This window comes from Aricia agestis, chromosome 8 (assembly GCF_905147365.1).
Source record: "Aricia agestis chromosome 8, ilAriAges1.1, whole genome shotgun sequence".
NCBI classification, from domain to species: Eukaryota; Metazoa; Arthropoda; class Insecta; order Lepidoptera; family Lycaenidae; genus Aricia; species Aricia agestis.
This window is the reverse complement of record NC_056413.1, coordinates 17,066,739-17,077,742: the sequence shown is the minus strand read 5'-3', so window position 1 is coordinate 17,077,742 and position 11,004 is coordinate 17,066,739. Positions and strand designations below refer to the sequence as shown.

Sequence of the window (11,004 nt, the reverse complement as noted above, 5' to 3'; positions counted from 1 at the left end):
GTCAGCTGTCATTGTCAAGCACATGTGACAATTGACATGACAGCTAATCAGTTTTTTTCATTTCATGCTGTTCAAGATTTCAATAAGGTATGCCATAAACCACACTTACACTTTACACTGTAATAAAACAATAATAATAATATTATATTTTGTTATAAAAATAAAGCAAATTAAATTATTTTTTACGCATAACCAAGTAAAAGATACATAGCGTAATTTATTATTATTTGTATAAATATTAATCTGATGTAAAATTTCGAACGACTTTTCAACGACTCCGTGGCGCAACGGTAGCGCGTCTGACTCCAGATCAGAAGGTTGCGTGTTCAAATCACGTCGGGGTCAAAATTTTTTGTAGTCGTATAGTTTCTGCAAGAGGATTTGGTCCATGGTTTCTGTATTTCACGGTAAAAACTTCATAAAAACTAAACTATCAATTTAAATAAAATTTTGTAATATGACATGGACAATAGACATGGTATGACGTAATTAAAGATAATATTGTACAAATTAACAAAATGTTAAGTTTATTTTCACTATTGCAATGTCATAAAAATAAATAAATAAATACAAAAATTTTTTGTTTGTTGTTTGAAATTATTTGAAATGAAAGGAGCAAAATTGGAGATGCCGGGGATCGAACCCGGGGCCTTTCACATGCAAAGCGAACGCTCTACCACTGAGCTACATCCCCCGTTGACAACCGCTCGAATTTATTGATAATCTACATTGGCAAGGACTAACGGCGTAGGAAAGGATACTCAGACAAAATATTTTAACATTTTTAACGTAATATTTTGCAATTTCCAATTTTTTATAGCGCTACATTTTGATGGATAACATTACATGAACTAGTTACTTACTAAGACGTATTAGACAAGTTATATTTTAATCAAAGGCCTTTTTCGGAAGCTATTAAAATGATAGAAATATCTAACATTCTCTTTTGTTAGGTGTCGAAACACTTAACCACCTAAAACGGACGTTACTCAACAGTCAACACTTAACGATTGTAAGACCTTAAATGTAACGTTAAGGACATGATGAAGACAAAAAGGCTGAATAATAAGTATATTATTTTGCTCTTTTAGTTTGCCTTTCACAAAAATATTTTATATTTTTAGGTAGCCTGTCTAGTAATGAACATCCGCGCTGTTATGATTATGAATTATGATATAATATTCTAATTTTATATTTTAGCTAAGCCAACGTCCAAAGAAAGATATTATCTTTTTAATGTTGTATGAGAAAAATTACGTCACAGATTTTCATGAAATTTCGTATCTTAGGTAAGCAAGTAGTTAAGTTTTTGGGGAATTATTGATTAATAATCAATAATTCCCTATAAATACTATAGAAGCAATGAAAACATTTTTTTCATTGCTACTATAGTTATAGGCTTCTATTGATTAATAGAAGCAATGAAAAAAATGTTCCTATCCATATTTAAAAGTTAGAATGAATACAAAAAAGCATAACCGACTATAGCACATTGTCATATTGTTAGGCACACGTTACGCATCACTAAAATGCAGGGGTAGAGCCCCAAACTCTACTATCTGTATGGAGATCAAGTTCACGCAGCGCGACTTTTGGCATCTTTTGGGGACTATACCAGTTATTTTTAATACTTAATTTTCAGTAAAAAAAAAATTAGAGTAGCTCTTTTTTGGTTTGGTTTAGAAAAGGGTAGAAGAACAGATTACTAAGTGCATAAGCAGCTAGGTTGGTAGGTACAAGTATTGTATAAATTAGACAAAAAATTGTAAGTATATTTGGTTAAAACCTATATAAATAATAAAAAAAACCTACTTTTAAATAGTAGGTTTTTTTATGAAATAAGGGGGCAAACGAGCAAACGGGTCACCTGATGGAAAGCAACTACCGTCGCCCATGGACACTCGCAGCATCAAAAGAGCTGCATCTGCAGTTCATCCGTTGCCGGCCTTTTAAAAAGGAATAGGGTGATAGGGGAGGGTAGGGAAGGGAAAAGGGTAGGGGATTGGGCCTCCAGGTACACACACTCACTCGGCGAAACACAGCGCAAGCGCTGTTTCACGCCGGTTTTCTGTGAGCCCGTGGTATTTCTCCGGTCGAGCCGGCCCATTCGTGCCGATGGCTCTCCCACGTAAGGTAGGTCTTGCCTTAGTCTGTGAGTTAAAGAATGCTATAGACCAGGAGCGTCGGCTTTTCCACACTCTGCAACGTGCACCCTGCCCGCACATTTTCCCGGATACCAGGAGTCGTGCACGCAGGGCCCCCATAAGGGCTACTGGCGCCTGTGTGCAAAAAAAGGGTTTTGGCGCCCGTTTAGGCAAATTTTTTGGGACCTTGGTTTTGACGCCCCTAAAGATGGCAATTTGGCGGCCCCTACAGGATGGCGCCCGTGTGCATTGCACACATTGCACATATGGTAGCGGGGGCTCTGCGTGCACCATTGTCGCGCCCGCTTGGGCCTCATTCTTGTGGGTGCTTAGAGCCTAGCTCTCGCAACAGATCGCTGGATTTTGGGGCAGCGCTGAATAAGGAGAGGTTTAGCTAAGCTCGGTGGGCAGGAAGGTCAGCCACGTTCACTTAGTCAGTGCGGATCGGCCGGCGCGCGCGCACGCGCTAGTGAGTGTTAGACGTGACCAGTGTTTCATAATAGTGATTGTTTACTTTTATTGGCCGCAAAAACGACTTCGGACTAGCCGCACTCAGCCGACTCAAAAGAGGTTTGTTGTTTTTTTTTTTAATTTTTCGGCGCGCACAAAATTGATCGTCAATAAATAAAGTTTGCATCGTTTTGTAAGTCATTCATTGCTTGTTACGGTTGCTTGCGTGTAAGTGTTACCTAATACATGACCTCGTCAACCGCTAAGGTCTAAGAAGGCTTTAATATAGCACCGACTCGCTAAATAATAAATACCTTTGTTACGTATTGTACCTACGTCACGCTTTGCTTACACTCGAATCGTATATTAATTTACTTACACTGACATAACACTATAATCATGTTTCGTTTTACATATTTTATAACAACGTGAAAAAACTGAAACTCAAGAAGATTTCTGAGAGCGAACACTGTGACTGTACTGTTTTCTAATAAGAAAAAGTAAGAGGTAAATATTACGTGCGGTGTTTACTAACGTAACGTGAACGTTCACGTTACATTTACGTTGTTACATTCTCTTAGTTAACATCTATTTTACGGTATACTACACGCTGAATTATTTGTCTAAATTATAAATTATTGTGTGCCTTTCATGATGCATTAATATCTTGTGGAATGTGGAGTATTGATACCTACAATTATTATAATATGGTCACTGCAATTTTTAGCATTTGTGTCCTAACCCAAAATTTTCTTTTTGAATTTTAAATGCAGTCTTGTTCTAATTCATCTAAAGAACATAACTATGATGCTTAACGTCCTACATTTAATATCTCCCGCGCTTTTTACGTGTGAAAAACTGTCAATCTTGTTTAAATGAAGCATTTTAAAGGTGATATTATGTAGCGCGGGTGTCATAGATATCAGAAACAAACGGCGGGTGTCCACCTGCATGTTAACATAATGTTTTATCATGAACATGTTAAATCATACAAAAAGCGATTTATGCATTTCAGAGGCCTAATAGGATAATGTAATTGTTTTAGTTTATTGCTCGAGAATCACTCACTTTCCCAGGATATAAACTATCCTGCGTCCTCTCCCAGGAATAAAATATATCTATCTCTGTTCCAAACATGCAAAATGAAAAACCTTTCAGCTTTTACGTGAAAAAGTTACAGGCATTCGTAATATATTTTTAATTTTATGGTATGAGTTAAAAATCCAGTTTATTAAAATTGTCGTTTGTGCCATATTCGTCGCTAAATATTCCGCTGTCGAAGTCAACTCGGCGAATCTGAATAGTGATTCAATGGACCTTGGCTCTTACACTACAAAATGTCAATCCTTAGCCTTGGAGTACATGACACAGGTATGGAGATATGCTATTTTCCATGATCTCATACTATGCTACATAGTAGAGATTTGCAGTGATAATATACTTAATACTAATGACAAATCACAAAAGAGGAATACTTACTCAATTTTATATACTTCTGCAGATGGCGGACCCACGTCATTTGGTCGGGTTATGTCAACACAAAGTTAATCGTGATCTGTCAGCTAGGTTTGACTTAACGCGACTTTAGGCCCGATTCGACCAAACTTGAAGTTACACGAGTATAACTATCATGAGACTAATTTTACTCCTTTAATTTACTCTAGAATCTAGGATATCATCGTTTGCGTCTACCAAGTTACTCGAAGAGTATGAAATAAAATGACAATTATAGTTCACAACGACACCGACCGTGACAGTTGACACACCGTTGTGCAACTATTCTCAGTTTAATATTTACAAATAGCCCGTGTAAATATTTACTCCCGTGTACATGGGCGTACCGAGGGGGGGCAGGGGGGGGGCAGTTGCCCCCCCTGGATCATGTTGACGTCCCTACTAAGTATATTATCTAGTACTTTTATCTTTTATTATTATATTTTTACAACTAAAAATTATTAATTTTTTATTCTTTGTAAACCCTAGCTTATCAAAAATCTGATTTACCCCCCCCTGGCCCAATATATGGGTGTTTCCCCCCCCCCCTGGCCCAGAATATGGGTAATTTGCCCCCCCCCTGGCCCAGAACCTGGGTACCTCATTCTTGGATTAGAAGTTCGAAAAACGCGAAACCAGCTTACTCTTAGATTAGGAAACGGTTATACTCGAGTAAAATTTTACTTTTTGGTCGAATCCGCCCTAAATTTCGTAGGTTTTCCATGTACCTATCAATCAACTTCTCTGATAGTACCTACATTTAAGTACGATAACTTTAGGTACTATTTTTGATTTGGTACTTATAAATCCATACTTAAATAAGATTATCACAAATAAGGAACTCTACCCTAAACCGATTTTGATGAATTTCTGTAAGACTATCGGCTATCGCAAAGGAAGTAGTGAATAACATCTAGTTGGCTGTACCAAGAAATATTTTATACTTTACAAGTAAGTTTATGCTTTCAATGAACATATTTTATGTTTGGTATTTATAGTTATTCTAGTTGTTTTTCTTATCATTACAATTTTCCAAGTATTTTTCCTCGTTGGGACTTTGTATTAGGTACTTTAATTATATTTTGTAATATAATATTACGAGTAACTATAACAATTTACCACAATACTAAACTTAAAAAAAAGCTTCACAGTGAGTAAGATATTTAGCGCTGCTACTTTCACAGTGAATTACTGGCTATTACCTAACTTCTATCGCGCGCTTTGAGCATGGGCGACCGAATCAAGAAATTCCGTAACGAAAAAAACCTAACATTGTATATATTTCGTAACATGGGGGCGAATTATCAGTGCACAGATTACTATTGAGTTATAATACCGTTCGTGATTTCTATTACCTAAATACAAAACGTAAAAAACGTTATCGAGATCGTAACTATAACGTAGTACGTCGTAAACATAACGTGAGGCCGACGTAGATGATATCGCGGTATAGTTTCCGTGAAATATAACGTCCGACGAAAATCGTCGGTCCGATAAAGATGATAATTTTCTGATAAAAACTCATTATTTAACCTACCTGCTAAAAATGAAAGTTTTTATGGAAGCTATAATGCCTGTAATATTATAGAGTACCTGATGATACCCGAAACCCCGTTGCGCTAAAACTCGTTATCGCGCGGGAACCGTCCATTTTTCCGGGGTAAAAAGTATCCCATGTCCAGGGACTCAAAGTATCTATACTTCGGTTCAGCAAAATCAGATTCAGCGGTTTGGCTGCGAAGAAATAACGGACAGACAAACTGACACACTTTCGCATTTATAATATTAGTATGGATAGTATTTTTTAGCACTTATAACCAAACTGTTACCTTTTACATTACTACATCACTAATTTAATTTAGTTACTTTATTTAACACCTGTAAGAATTTCAACCTATATGAAAACCTTATAATATTATAACCTCAGGGAGAGAAATGCTAAAGCCATCTTGGAAGTTGGGACCGATGAACATTGATTGGGAATAGTTAGAAGAAAATTTTCTATCCCTATTTTTCTATAACATGACCTAAAATCTAAACTATGTTTGAAATATCTGGATTTAATGTCAACGTGATTTCATCTGATGGATAAATTATATATTCCTATACGTAGATATAAAGATAAGACGAGTCACGTAGTATAGTTCAAATTCTTATGCGAGTTGTTGTAAAATTATAAACATTTTAATAACATAAATTTATTATTATTCTAGTCAATGTTAAAGTTACGTAAAAATTGTTGGAGAATTTTCTTTCTTGGTTAATACATACGTTAAGAAATAATGAAATTGAAAAACAACGTCATAGCATAATATAATATAAAAAATGTATCGGTTATGAAAAGAAAGAAAAAAAATGATTCTTTTTGTGCGAGCCTTCCCGCGCGTTGATGTTTTTTGTATCGAATTGCAAGTATCGAGACAAAATTGAATTTTAAGCCAAGAAATTGATAGGTAATTATTTTTTTTTGCATTTACAACTTATTTATCAGGTTCCTGATACATTGCTTGCATAAAATTGTAAATTAATTTTTACATTTTTTATTCATAAAAGCGGTATTTTAATTATATTTAAGCGACTTCAAAAATTTTCTTTTTGAAGTCGATCAAAAACTTCTTAACTTTTATGTATTTTCGTTTCAATTCTTCTCATCATACATCATACAATTTCTATATCTCATCTACTAAAACATTTTAAGACAATACAGCACCAAACACAAACATTATATTATATTAAAGGCATTAAATAAAATAAAGCCAACATGCCTAAGTATGAGACCTAAACATAGCATAGGGCGTAAGTAGGACTAGGTGTACCTAAGTAGGAACTAAGCTGCAAGCCGGCTAAGTGCTGTGGGTGGCGAGAGTTCACAGGAGCCGGCGGAATGCTATGCCAGTTCCGCCTGAGACACCGGACAAGGCAGGAGAGGTAGCGATTTATTAAAATTATAAAATAAATTATTTTTGGTAGAAAGTGAGCCCCGTCCGAGTTTCTTACGCCGATTCTGTTCCCGAACCGGTGGTAGGTCATCACGTAGACTTGCTCAAAATATTTGTTTCACTCAGAAAAAAATAAACCAATATGAAATAAAGCTTAAACTTAAAAATATTATTAAGTATATTTTTAAATAATAATTACATTTAAGGAATGCTAAGAATAGCTATAAGCGAAAAAAAAGCGGCTTTAGTAACTGCATTTTTTCTTTGAAGTTAGCAAAACTTGAAGACAATAGTCTATAAATTATAAGATAATGCGTATAAAAACTGTTTCTTTTACACAGATATCAAAGTCAGCGACAAAATTAAGTTAATTCAAACAATACTCGGAAACAACAGTCGATAAATTTTGCATTAATTCGCCTTCTCTTATACCTTACACCATTTAACTCGCTAAAGCCCGTAAAACCATCACTATTCCCTCATTACAGAGTGAGCCGTTAGCTTCGGGATGGTAATGAGTTTCTATATCCATCCCTCTCCCTCTCATTGTCATCTCGCAGGGCGTCCTTCTCTCCCTCGCAGAGTTTTTCTACCTATGTTTAATTAATCGAGACGAATTCGAAGAGTAATCGATTTTCTGTGACGTAACATCTTCATTAGTTAAGCCACGTGTTAGAACAGGTAATGGACTAAAGGTAAAGGACTCTTAGGGTCAATTCAGACCGCAACGCGACGCGTAGGTGCATTTCTAAAGTACTGAATTGACAGGTTTCGTGAGCGTAAGACCACAATAGACATAACGACCAGTAGTTCGACTGCAAAGAGACGGACAGGTTTCAATATCTGTCAAATTCGTCGGGTTTCACTAGGATTATGAACGGAATGTGCCTCGCGCTGGCTGATATAATTTATTTAATTTATTTAAATATTTAAAATAAAGATTTCAAAATTAGATTCTGTCAATTTTAATCGCATGTGCCAAAACATAAACAACAATACGACCAAAGAGGAACACGTCCAGCGAATATGTCATAGTTTTAAATTCGTAGGTAACAAGTTAACAACCCTAGCGACGATTTTCGTCATAATACGTCAAATTTAAAAATTTCAACATCAGTTCTAAGTCGACATACACTATCATTCTGTCTACTCTGGTAAGATGTCCTGAAAAACTGTCAAATCCATACAAGTTAGAAACGCATCTACGAGTCGCGTTGTGGTCTGAATTGATCCATAGAGATATTTATTGGGAGTGCATTCAAACATATGTAGATAGAGTTTTTTTTTTGCTAGATAGCGCCGTAACTTCATTGCGCAGAAAGTTTGTCGCGCGGGAACCGTACATTTTTCCGAGATAAAAAGTTTACTATGTCCTTTCCCGGGACCTAAACTATTTCCATACCGAATATAATCAAAATAAATTCAGCGGTTTGAGCGTGAAGACAGCGACAGACACAATTTTTTATTTATAATATTAGTATGGATATTAAAATCTATTTTCGTACAAAATTGTTCAATTTTGTTATATTGTCTTTGGAATAAAAAAAATATAGAAGTATTAATAAATGACAACTTAAAGAGAAACATAGAGTTTACAATTAATTGTAATTAAATAAAAGGACGATCGTACTTTAATCTTTAATCTCGAGAAAGAAAGGATATAACGAGCCCAAGTTACATTATTTATGTTGGAGTTAATATGAATACAATATTTATGACTATGTTAAGACTGAGGTATTTAAAAACGCAGGTCCCATAGCTCGGTACAGTCAACAGATAAGTCTTTTGCGTAGATTGTACAAGTGGTATCTTCCACAAATAGAAAAAAAGGTTTATGTTTAAAGTACCTAATGTTATGCTCTTTATCTTTCTTTGTTTGATCCTTTATATTATATTTAGTATTTTTTTTTTTTTTGCAATAGAGCCATGCTTCGGTACGAATGGGCCGGCTCGACGTTCTAACAGAAAACCGGCGTGAATCAGCGCTTGCGCTGTGTTTCGCCGAGTGAGTTTACCGGAGGCCCAATCCCCTACCCTATTCCCTTCCCTACCCTCCCCTATTTCCTTCCCTTCCCTTCCCATCCCTACCCTCCCCTATTACCCTATTCCTCTTAAAAGGCCGGCAACGCACCTGCAGCTCTTCTGATGCTGCGAGTGACCATGGGCGACGGAAGTTGCTTTCCATCAGGTGACCCGTTTGCTCGTTTGCCCCCTTATTTCATAAAAAAAGAGAGTCGATAGCCGAATGCTATTTCGGACATTCAAAATTTGAATATGCTGCTTATTATTATTTTAAATCGCTCATTAAATCACCATCATCTCCTCGTGACGTTATTAGGAGTAACCCTAAAGCTGTTAGTATATTTTGTAGGCGTAAACCACCAAAAAGCGTCTGACAGATCTACCGAAAGACTAAGAAATTTTGCATCTCGGTCTCGACGCCTTAAGTTTTAACGATTATTCCATAGCTTTTTATATGCCATCAGTACATTGGTGTACAGCAAGGACCGTATCCCAAGCATGTTTATTGCCAGCTGTGCCGCCCGCTGTGACTTATCTCTACTTTTTACTCCGATGTACTCTGCTATCTATGGACGCAATTAATGCGTTTCTTCATGCTGATAAAAACTACGTACAGATTCTACTAATGCGCTGCTAATTAAGATGTGGTCAATGATGAAATACTCAAACCAGATATGTTACTACCGCGCGCGTTGTGAAGCTTCAAATACGGCCCAATTGGGCCGTCTGTTGTTTAGTCTGCATCGAGCGCAGTCACGAACGTGCCGCGTCTTGTCTTACCTAAATAAATTGAAAATGATGTCGTGCGTGTATCAAAAATGTACCAATTATGACTCGAAAGTAAACAAAACACATGGAATCTCTTACCACATGTCTTGATTGCAATAAATACCTCGATTATTTACATTTTCAAATATTTTTTCGAACAATCTGGAAAAAATCGAATTTTCTTCATAGCTCAGGCGAAGAAAGAGACAGCGATACGATTCGACGTTTAAAAATAGAACTGTCTCTTTTACGTAAATGGTTTTTCGTATCTTTTGTTTCACTCATCTGTTAAATTTGTCAATGACTGCAATTTTGAATTTGAAAATTGTTCGGAAGAGATTTAAGCCTTAAAATAGTATGGACGTAACATAATATCTGTATAAGTACAATATCATTGGATGTGGTCTTGTTTGTGCGTTCTAAGATGATATGGGTGACAGTTTTCATATTCCTTGCTACGGGTTTTTTTACAAGAAAACAAAAAAAAATCAAAATGTAATAAATTATATTCCATCTACAAAAACAAATGTTTCCTATAATTGTAAATGAATAAAAATGAAAAGATGCTAAATGTTAACTTATTAATAAACATTATAAATATTAACTGTGAAATAGGATAGGAGTATAAAATCATTGTTACGAAAACATTTGAAAAATGTCATATGCATGAAACGGAACTTATGTCAATAGAGATTGAGTCTGTTGAATCGAAATCAAATCGATAAAAAAAGGCGGCCATCTTAAATCGCCGGCACCACTGAAATGTCAGTACGAAATCGATAATTTCGATTGCAATTCCTTTACGAAGTGATTCGATATTTTTAACTATCGATTAATTTTTGTTAGGTAGCTTCCCTACTATTGTCAATTATATTGTGTCACGCATAACATTATAAAACGCACAAACTATAGTCGCCTTCCTGGATATAAAAAAATAATAAAAAGAATACGGCGTGTGTGAATTTGCGTGGGAAAATTTTCGAAAAATTGGACGGAGTGAAAAGTTTGCTGTATTGTCTGTGACCAGTATTAAAGTATGTGTTCCAGATAAGTACATTTTATTTTCCAGTATCTTAAAACAATTGTATTTTGGTTCTCAAGATTCATTCACTGTTTGACGGTGTAAAAAACACCTGTAGCTCGTTCATAATATTATCGTTGGAAAGTAGATAAATTATCGACCAAGT

At 35.7% G+C, this 11,004-nt stretch overlaps 1 protein-coding gene and 2 non-coding genes across 5 annotated transcripts in view; 2 read left to right on the top strand and 1 right to left on the bottom strand.

Annotated features, from left to right (window-relative positions):
- The first annotated feature begins 273 nt into the window (after window positions 1–273).
- Trnaw-cca lies at window positions 274–345 on the top strand. The gene has a single exon. It is a non-coding gene; the product is annotated as a tRNA-Trp (tRNA).
- A 277-nt stretch (window positions 346–622) lies between these two features.
- On the bottom strand, window positions 623–694 carry Trnaa-ugc. The gene has a single exon. It is a non-coding gene; the product is annotated as a tRNA-Ala (tRNA).
- A 1,892-nt stretch (window positions 695–2,586) lies between these two features.
- Window positions 2,587–11,004, top strand: part of LOC121729956 — an 89,776-nt gene continuing 81,358 nt past the window's right edge. For all 3 annotated transcript variants that reach the window (XM_042118715.1, XM_042118716.1, XM_042118714.1), the window contains exon 1: window positions 2,587–2,714. The gene's annotated coding sequence lies outside the window, so the exon portion shown is untranslated. The remainder of the gene's footprint in view (window positions 2,715–11,004) is intronic.